At 44.7% G+C, this 10813-nt stretch overlaps 1 long non-coding RNA gene across 1 annotated transcript; it reads right to left on the bottom strand.

Moving 5' to 3' along the window:
- Positions 1-288: 288 nt before the first annotated feature.
- On the bottom strand, positions 289-10813 carry LOC112550602. The gene is made up of 3 exons (XR_003094531.1): positions 10789-10813; positions 3427-3511; positions 289-3306 (listed from the first exon to the last, which is right to left on the bottom strand). It is a non-coding gene; the product is annotated as an uncharacterized LOC112550602 (long non-coding RNA).

Here is a 10813-nt window from a genome sequence, read left to right on the forward strand (position 1 = left end):
TAGCAAAAACTTGCATAGCAGTAGATATTTCTTAAGGACACAATCACTGTACTTAGAACAATGGCTTCTTTGTCTTATCTTGTTCCTTGCTGTAGCAGATTTATAGCACACAGACTTACATAGCAAAAACTTGCTGCATTTCACTCAGAAAATGGTTAACATAGTTAAAATGATTACTTAACATAAGCAAAGGCTTAGCTATCATTCTGCCTTCTGGTCAGCAACATTGCTAGGCCACAGGTCATGCCTTGTATTCAGCTGCAAAAGCTAATACTTCTTAATAATCTAAATTATTGTTAACCTAACAGTATGCTATCAGAAAACTATTTTATTTCAGGGTAATAACAAACATGCCCACCACAATATTTTTGAAAATGTGGGTTGCTGTTCGGCTTGGTCCCCCACCCACCTAGCCCTCCAAGAGCTATAGATAAACTTCTCACCCATGTTGGGGGGGCGGGGGGCTCATTCAGATGTGGGTGATGGTGTGTAATGCCCCCCTCCCCCAAACCACTGACAGGCTGGAAGCAGCAAACCCCAAGCCCAGTCCAGATTTCCTCCCCCTTCCCCTGAACATCCTCCCCTCTGCTCTCCATCCACAACACCACACACCCTTGTATACAGACACCAGATTTAAAGTGTAAATGAATTAATTTTAACATAACCAAGAGAGAGAACAAAGCACTCCTAGGTGATGTTGTCAGCAATATATCCTGCCAATCATGCACAAGGGCTGCCCAAACATCCTCTCCTTGAGGATATCTCCTCAGTCCCTGTGCTGCTGCTGCTGCCTGGACACATCTGTTGTCTGGCCGCTGCCTGCCATGCTGCTTCTTCCCACAACTCCTTGAAAACCTCTCCATGGCTGTCTCAGATATTGTGCAGCACATAGGCTGCCACTACAAAGGCCATGATATTTTCTGGTCCCATCGTCCTTTCAGTAAGCCAAACACACATTCCACTGCCACCCTGCAACTGCTCAGATGGTAGTTAAAACAGAGCTTCTGTGGGTCTGTGATGTTCTCTCCATAAGGCTTCATGAGCCAGGGCTTTAGGGGATAGCCAGCATCAGCTAATATAATCAGGAGAACGGCAATGTCACAGATCGTTGTCTTCTACACGCTGGGTGCATAGTGTCCTTTCTCCACAAGGCCAGGCAGATGGGAGGTTTCTGAACCGGAATGCATAGTGTGCTGCTGGCCCACCTGGCATACATGTTCGTGAACCAGCCTGGTGGTCCACACGGCTTGTGGGATCATCCTTTCTTGTTTGTGTAAGCCTTACCTTTCCCCACAGGGCACAGCACTGGGATGTGAGTGCTGTCTAAAGCCCCCACACAGTTCAGGACCCCCTTGTCATTGAAGCCATCTATGACTTGCTGTGGATTTGCCACGCAGATAATTTTGTTTGAAGCGATTTCCTTTAGCATACCTCACGAGTTGCCAACCCGATGGTGCAGGCAGCTATGCCAAACTGGTTTGTGATGTACCTGAGGCTGGATGGGCTGGACAGTTTCATGATGACCATTGCAACCCTCTTGTCTGGTGGGATGGCCCAACGCATGTCAGTGTCCTGCCTCACAATGTGGGGCCCCAGCATTGAGACGATATGATAGAACATCTCCCTCATCATTTGGAACATCTCCAGCCACTGCTGGTCGTTCCAAGTCATCAGCACAATTTGTTCCCACCAGTCAGAGCTGCTCTCTTCATGCCATGTGGGTTCTGGTCCTTCTCAGGTTTCTCAACAGAGCCCGGTCATTTTCCACTTCTTCACTTTCCTCTGGGTATTCCAAGTGCTCTGGGTACCTGTATCATCTTATTATTATTATTTTTATTATTATTGTCATTAATGCTGTTAAAGCAGGAACACATCTTGCCACTGAACATTTCAGCAGTTTCTCAAGCATTGAAGTAGTAATCCCCAGGTTTATTGTGATTTCTCAATCAAATTGATTTGTAATTCAATTTATTGTGGAAAAAAATAAAGATGAGGAACCAAAAATTCTGATTTGTATTTGCTCCTGCTTGATTTCGTGGTGTGGACCTGGGAGTGGGGGAGCGGTTTGCAGCCGGCCAGGGGCAGGAGTGCAGCAGCTTCCCAGGCTGAACCCAAAGCTGGTCAGGGCCCGTATTTCAGGTTGGTTGGCCTCCCCTCCAGGTACCTCAACTTCTGGGGATAGCCATCTGCTGCATAACACTTCTGGCCTCTCTATAGGGAGCAGAGTGCTTTTTGAAACCCTGGCCTAGGCTGATTAGCAGCTCCCTGCTAGGATGACTTCTTGAGGTATCAGAGACCCATCTGATTAGGACATGCCAATACCTAGGAGAAGGAGGTAGTATAAATTTCTTGAATTTGGATGAAAAGTTCTCCCACAATGATGCTTTCTTTGAATACACTTGATTCTGTAGAGGCTTAGAAGTAGCTGAACAGATTACTCTGGGCTGCCTTGGGAGCGCTGCTCCTCATTTCCCTCTCGCCTTCTCCCTGTCCTATGAGGAGGCTGAGAGGAGAGAGATGGCAATGAAGGACAAAGCAATCCTGACAAAACTCCAAAGAGCTCTCTCCAGAGAGGGGGAGGGGGCGCGATCTGCAAATCCAGCTCCAAAAAGTGCTGCATGCAGGATTTTGTAAAGAGAACATTGCATTGCAAAGAAAGCATTGAAAAAAAAATCACTTTTGCATGGCACCTCCCATAACAGTACAGCTGCAAAGAAAAAACTGCCAGGGTGTCAGAAAAAAAAAAGATGTTTTGGAGCTGTAGCAGCAGGCATTAAGGTCTCCACCCTCCACCATCCCCCACCCTCCCCAGCAACCATGCATATAAAATGCATTATAATACATTAAAGACTTGCTAAAGGCCCTGGGAGGTCCATGCATGGAGAAGTTTTGCAGATTGCCTGCTTGCTGCTGGGGGTGGGTGGGGTTGTTTGGTCTGCACCCTACCACTTAACAAGCATTTGACCTCCCTCTGATAACAGTCCACCCTGCAACTCTTCGCAACTCTTTCCAGTAATGCAATGACTGCATAAAACCCCCTAAACACAGCAATCCCCACACTGAGGTGGGCACGGTCTCCGAAAACCACTCCACCCACCCACCCCAAAGAAAATGACACATGGAGCAACAATAAAACACTTGTTTCAAAAAGGGGGATCTTCCTCCCCAGCACCTTGACAATATAAAATATATACATAATATGTACAAAAAGTAAAATAAAAACTATAAATCTGCACATAAAGGTCTTTCTTACACTCTCTTCATTACTGGTTGCCACCCCTGGCAAGTTCTGCCTGTAAAAGTTTTCTGTAGGGAGGGGGAAAAAAGGAAGAGGAGGGGGGTTTGGAGCACAGTTGAAAAACCAGACTTTTTCCCGCCCCCCCACCAACACCTCCACCCACACACATGGTCAGTAGGACATATTACCTAAATATCACCCAGGACTCTGCATATCCTGGGCATCAGGTCCAGCAGGCAACATCCTGCCTCTGGACTTCTTTGTGTCACAGTTCTGAAATAGAATGTGATGAAGTTCAGAAGGTTTGCAATATTGAAGGAAGTTGTGTAACGACTCACTCTAAAGTTTCAAACTACTTGCAAAAAACTTGCCATTATGGTGATGCTGCAGCTGTTACCAGGAGTATGTCCACTGCAGTGACAGCACATGGGGGGGGAGGGGGGGGAAGGACAGGAGGGTACATGGGCAGAGGCAAGAGGATATATGCTATAGGTGGGGGGGGCAGAAGAATTAAGAGGGGGTAGTAAAGTAAGGGATTATTGGCTTCCTCTCCCATTTTTTCTTGTTAAAATAAAAGTAAAATAATAATTTTGCTGAGTAGACCTAACCTGAACTTGTATCCACTCCACTGTGTGCTATGAGGGAGAAAGGAGGGATGAGGAGTGAAGAAGGGTTAAAAAAAAGAACATACAGCAGCACCTACTGGCTAAAGGCTGGAACACAGCTCCGCCTCGTGGCAAAGGGGATTAATTAGAAGTCTTTGGAATCTTTGGCTGCAATGCTTTCCAGTTACGCCACCCCAACTATGGATTTGTTCATGCAAGCAAACTAACACATCTCTGAGTTGTGTTAGTTAAAGGTACTAAATGGACTTTAGAGTGGCAGGAAATTCCAGATCATGCAAATACAAATGCAGTTGCATCAGCATAAACAGGAAATACTGTTTCATCTATACACGCCCATGGACAGCAGTAAATTGCCGCCGCAACACCTTGGCCTTTGTGCAGCACTACTACCATGTCTTCCAGTGCCCCTCCTTTACCATCTGGGCAGCTATCGCCCAGAAGATGTGCTCATTGCGGTGACCCACTCTGAACTGTCAAAGTGTGTCCTCATGGCCCCAAATGGCCAGGAGGATTGGCCACCTCATCTGCCTTCCAGCTGGGTCCCCAGTGCTGGCCCTGGTCAGGCTCCTCTGCCAAGGTACCACCACTTGCCTCACTAGCAGGGATTCTTGTGTTCCCTGTTCAGCAACTTCAAAATGTCTGATAAAAAAACTCCCAAATGCACATATTTAAAACATCCATGTACTTCCACAATTAAAATGAAATGGCACTGTGTGTGTGTGTGTGTTTGTGTGTGTGTGTTGGGGGGAGGGGAGGGGGAAGTTGGGCAATGTTTTATTGATATATTTACAATTTTAAAGCAATTTGGCAGCCTATTAATACCTCTATCATCATCATAAAATTCTAAATATCTATATGCTCTTTGCTGTTTGCTTTTGGGAGTTTATCATAGGAAAGTCAGTTACCCCTGCCCCCTTCTCTTATCAGGATGTGGGGACAGCTGCCCCTGCAGCCACAGCTTAGTGCAGCAGGTCCCATTCTTTCTGGTGGCTGGGCATGCATGGTGTTAGTTGTAGGGGGGGATGCCGGGGGTGTGGGGTTTGTGGGTGGCTGTATAGGTATGGGGAGGCTTGTGGGTGGGTTTATATGGGTGTGGGGTGTGGTTTGTGGATGGGTGTATGGGTGTGAGGGACTGCCACACACAGCCCCCACGGCTGGTGGCATCAGGTAGCAGCAGGGTCAAGAGCAAAGTAAGGGCCCCCTGCAGGCAGAGATCCACCACCCCCCCCACCCTCCAGTGTGTCACCTGAGTCACCAGTGTACATGTGGCACAGGGTGCTGACCTGGCCTGATGCCACATGTCCTCAGCTTGAGCAGGTTTGGGGTGGTTCTTGCCTTCATCTGGAGCTATACATGGCAGCAAAAACCAGCCCAGTCCTGCCCAAGGGTGTGTGGCTTCAGGCTGGGTTGGCACCCTGCACAACGTGTAGCCCCGTGACTCAGCACTCACGGTCCTGCTGCTGCCAGCCACTGGAGCCATGCACGATGGGGGTAGGGGCAGGAGTGTGGCAGCCCCCCACCACATCCACCCATGAACCCCCCTCAACCCCACATGTGTTGCAGGCCAAGCCAGCACCCTGCACCATAGTTTCATGGTTTCATAGTTGTTAGGACCTGGAAGGGACTTTATAGATCATTGGGACCAGCCCCCCCTGCACATAAGCAGAAAAGACTCCTGGGATCAAATGACCCCAACAAGATGCACATTTGAAGATCACCAGGGTGCATGACTGTAGCACCTCTGGGCGTGGAGCCTGTTTCAAACCCTTGGCACTCAGCTTATAAAGATCTTCATAAACAATGAAATATACCCTTCAAATTTGCATTTTGCTTCTCCATACCAAAAAGGAGCATTGATTTTTCTAGATTTCTGTGCTTTAACATGATTACGTATAAAGACAAACAAACAGAACTGAATGTATTCTTTTAAATTTTTGGGGCCAAAATGCATGACCATCCATAAGTCCAATTCCACAGTGTCAATTTAGATGAGGGATATATTTGTTTCCACTCACCCATATACAAAATAATATTGAATTTTGATGGACATGAAGCAGTAAACCTAACTTCCATATAGAAGGGAAGTTCTGTACATAATATTTTCTGTAATGGTGTTGTGGTCACAATGCACTCTGAGTCATTGCTCTTTCTCTGAGTCAATGGGTATGTCTCCACATGCAATCAGTCACGACTAAAAGCAATTTTTGGCAGGTGTCTACAAATGCAGAGACTTGGCACTAAATCTAGTGGTAAGTCCCTCCAGCCTTGCCATGTGCCCTTGTGGCCACCAGGGGGAGCTTCAGCCTCTGGCCCTAGCTGCTGGCACTTATCAGCCATCTTGGAAACACAGCCCCACTCTCTGATCCCTGGGCAGCCCCAGGGCTGGCCCACAATTTTTTGGGGTTCCCTGATCCATCAAAAAAATCAAAATTGCGGTTACACTCTCCTCTTCCCCCTCCTGCTTCCTCACTGAATTAATTAATTAAACATAGCTGTTTAAAAATATTACATGTAAAACTGACACAATTTTAGCTAGATAATTAAACATGAATATCTGAAATAACTAAATTACATAATGTATAATCATTCCAAAAACTGAAACTAATGTTTCACTAACTTGAGATGGCAACTTCAGTCTTCATTGGAATAGCATGGCTCAGGACCCCAACAGTTTATAAACAAATTCGTGTACCACTGTCTTGAAATCAACCTCCCTTCTAACTTCACCCTTGATGGATAGCGTTGCCAGTCCTGTTCACTGTTCTTGTGACATTTGTTGAGCACAGATATGACTTTATGAGCTTCAGCTTAGAAAAGCTTTTCTCAGCTGAAGCAACAGTCACTGGAGCTGTCAAAAATATCCTCAGCACTGTGGAATCAGAAAAAATTAATGCCTTAAACTTTGATCATTTGAGTTATAAGATGACATAACCGCTTTGTGGAGAATTGCTGGCTCTGTATAGTAGAACAGATAAGGGAAAGTGTTTGTTCTTTGTAACTCCTCTGCAACTGCTTCACTCACCACGGCCTTGAAGATAGCAAAAAGTATGTACAACTCTGATTTCCAGGTGCAAGAAGGTTTGTGAACTAACCTCGCCTCCCCAATAAGTTCCCATCCTGATTACAGCAAAGAAGTAATGAAGTAATGTTGTAGCCACTTTTCATGCTAATTTCACTATATGATCACGTGAGTTGTAAGCGACTGTTAAAAAGTATATAAGCCTCCTCATTTTGCTCTTGAGGGGGGACCCCTTTCAAGTGCTTGGGAAATCCATGTCACTTTGGAATCCCCCCTACAGCTGTAGTTTCTTTGGAATAAAAGCTTCTGCTGACCTGACCCAAAAGTATGCTGCATGTGTTTCCACGATAGCACAGTGCATACATTAGGATAAACATGTGATAATTTCTTCTTGTAAATGAACTGAAGAGTTTGGAGAGCATCCACTGTCTGTGGTAGAAGATGTGAAAGGCTCCAAAGCTCACCAACAAGATCAGCTTAGTCAATGTCTGTAGAACTACCTTCGTTATTCTTTAATGGCAGCTCTAGCTCTGTACAAAAAAACTTGTTTAAATCTCTGGTAGATACAGTTCCTATTTTCTTCGCATCACACAAAAATCCAAAGATGTTCATGAGCTACTTAATGACTGAAAATGACTTTCAAGCCTCATAATCGCACAGTTCAGTGCAACATTGAAAAACTCAGTTCTGAACCTTTGTTCTGCATCAGTGTTAACGTCATTGTCAGCTTCATAGCTGAAGTCGTTTTGGGTTTTTTTTCCTTTTCTTTCCAACACGTGTTTGTGGAAGTTCAGCTGGCACAGACATTTCTTCTGCAAGTTCTTTTGCTTTACAGAGTGCATTTCCACATCCATTTTCTCAGTAACTGAGAAGAGCTTTTCGTGTGCTTTCAACTAACTTGCTGGCAGAATGGATACAAATTGTTTTACTCTGCATCGTCTTGCTTACCAAATTGACTTGAAATAGTGTCATACCATACAATTAATGAAGTAAGGAATCAACCAGAAGAAATCTCTATAAGTGATCCAGCCTCTGTGTGTGTCAAATCCTTGTAGTTTCTGAGTTTCAGCAGTGCTGATCTAATGTTTTCTGTCTGGAATCTCACAGCCTTGACACTCTATTTTGCATTCCCATCTGGTGTCTGAGTAATATTCACAAAGGACTGCAAAATAGCCCATCTACTAATTGATGAGGCAAATACATTGTACATTTGCCCCGTTATCATAGCTCTGTCCCCTGCAGTTTTCAAAAGGTATATCATATATTCTTGTAAGAGCTGAAGCACTCTTTCAGACATGGAGTCCAATATTATGGAGAAATTATTTCATCTTCTTTACTTCATGCACAATTGATTTAATAACCTCTTAAGACAATGTCAGAATCAAGTCATTTTGCACTTTGTGGCTCAAATAATGGCAATTTATTTTTTATTTTTTTTAATTTCCAGCATTAACGAAATGTTGTACGTGTTCTTTCATGACTGGGTCGAACTTTGCCATTAACTCAATTTGTCCCAGAAAGTTGCCATTGCTTTGAAACAATTTGTCAGTGGTCCCACAGAATACAATGCATCTCTCAGCTAAATTGCACTTGTTAGGTGGATCCGTTTGATTTCACATAATGTCTGAGAAGTACTATCAAGCATAACATTAGTTTTTAGTTGAATTTTCATCTCTTTCCACTTCACTATACAATCCATATGGACTGAGCTATTTTCATGAGATTCCAATGTTTTATGCATATATTGCCACGAACAAAATCCCTCCTTAGAAAGCTGATGTTTGTGTAGGACTGAAAAGCTTGCAGCAGTAACAAAATGCTGCATCTGCTTTCACAGATTAGACCAACCAGCAACATTTTACTTTTTCACTATTCTTTAATTTTCTTCAGTGAAAAATCTTCCCGCAGACATTTCATTTGTTGGAAAAACAAAACTGTGACTATCAGATTTGATTTTAACAGGCCCATGTCTTACTATTGCACATCTTGTGTTGTCATCAATGGGCTCAGACCAGGTAGCAGGGTCAGAAATATTAAACAGTTCTGTATCTGTCCGATTACGGGATATCGCAGTTTTTGTGTTCTGAAATTTCGCCAGTTTCACCAATACCAATCTCATTACCTGGCACACATGTTGATGCACAGATTTCTTCTTCCTCTACAGAAGAGCTTAAAGTTAGAAACTTGTCTAAAGCACCTTTTTGTCTCTTGGTTTCTTCTTCTTTTTCCTGCTTTTTCTTTTTGTTTTTTTGCCCCCGACATTTTCTGAAAATACTCATTGTTGTATTGTAACCATGTTACTCAGGGCTGGCTCAAAGTTTAGATATAGATATGACTGATACGAATTCAAAAAATGCAAAAGAAAATCCTGTGCAATGATAGAACACTAAACGTAAAAAAGATAACAATCATTCTGTGTTTTACATTCAAAGCGTGGGGCTGGGGCCCTGGATGACTGCCCCGGTAATGCAGCAGGGGTTGCTATATAAACTCACTGAAATAAATTAGTTGGGGCCGGGCTGTGCACAAGTGGGCTGCACTGCAGGGGGTATGGGGTGGGGGCAGCAAGTGCTGGGGATGCCTGGGCTCCCTCCCCATGGCCAAGGCAGGAGCAGACCCTGGAACTCCTCCCTCATTTTTCTGGGAATGAGCTCCCTGCCTGCATCGAGCCCTTTAAACATGACATAGGCAGCAGGGGGCAAGCGAGGCACAGCTCCTTGGCTGCAGGGCCCCCTGCGGCCACAGGTTCTGCAGGATATGATGGGCCAGCCCCTTCCCTGCCAAGGAGCACTGTGCCCAGTGGGGCAGCACATTGCAGCTCCCTCCTTGCCCACCCTGCCTCCACACAGAACAGCTGCTCCAGCCCCTGCCAGTAATGTCCAGAGCCCCATGTTCCTGTTGGCCATGGTGCTGGCTCTACTGGCCCCAGCAGGCTCCCGCCACCCAGGCCCCAGGAAAGCCATACACCCACCAGCAGGGGCCAGGGCACTGAGTGGGGGAGGCTCTGGCTGATCCCCTCCTCCAGTACTCCCCCTTCTAGCCCACTTGCCCTACCACTCTCAGGCCAGGCACATGTTTGAAACAAAGTTTTATTACTTTCACAACACCCATCCCCATCCCTCCCCCCTCACCAATAAAAAAGCACCCTTCCCAAAACGAAAACTATTTACAACAGTCTCAGTCTGTGTCCGAGTCATGAGTCACCAACCCCTTCCCTGTCCCTCCCCCCCACTTGGAAGGCACCAGTCGCCCATGTTGCAGAGGGTCTGAGATCAGCAGAATCATCCTTCAGGCCAACTATGGGACTAGTTTAGCCTTAGGGTTTTAAACTTTGCACTTCTAAATTAAAAAAATCAAACAACCTTTAGGATTCTGCAACATTAGTCTAAACCAGAGGTTCTGGCCTTCTTTTGCACTCAAGCCATCCCTTGGGAAATGCCAGCTCTTAGTTGGTTGAGAATCGCTAGTCTCAATTTTTTTAGTTAGGTCTCCTACTGAATTACAGAAGGTGTGATTTGGTTTGTTTGTTTTTTAAGTATTAGTCTGAGGTTTTTTATTTTTAAAAAGAAGCTAAACTGGTGTATTTTTTAAATCAGCTACAACTATGCAATGCTCTTTCCAGTTCATAAACTTAGCTCATGTGTATAGTTAACATTTCAAGGTTAGAGCTCTTGCTCTACTAGGTTTAATTTAGATTTTAAAAAGAAAAGGGATTACATTTTAAATTAAGATGTCTGCTTATCTAGGGAGTTAAACTGTTGGGCCCTAGAATCTAATCTTTACCTCCTAGGTTTAAAATAAGAGGCCTATATTTTGTAAAGATAAAGGATAAGATCTAACTGCAATTCTTGTGTAAATCTGACATGATTTTGTTCATTTGTAAAGAACAAGTAAAGAGTACTTACCTGTCTCCTCCCACTGCAGCCAGTC

Source organism: Alligator sinensis, unplaced genomic scaffold (assembly GCF_000455745.1).
Source record: "Alligator sinensis unplaced genomic scaffold, ASM45574v1 scaffold989_2, whole genome shotgun sequence".
In the NCBI taxonomy this organism is placed as follows: domain Eukaryota; kingdom Metazoa; phylum Chordata; order Crocodylia; family Alligatoridae; genus Alligator; species Alligator sinensis.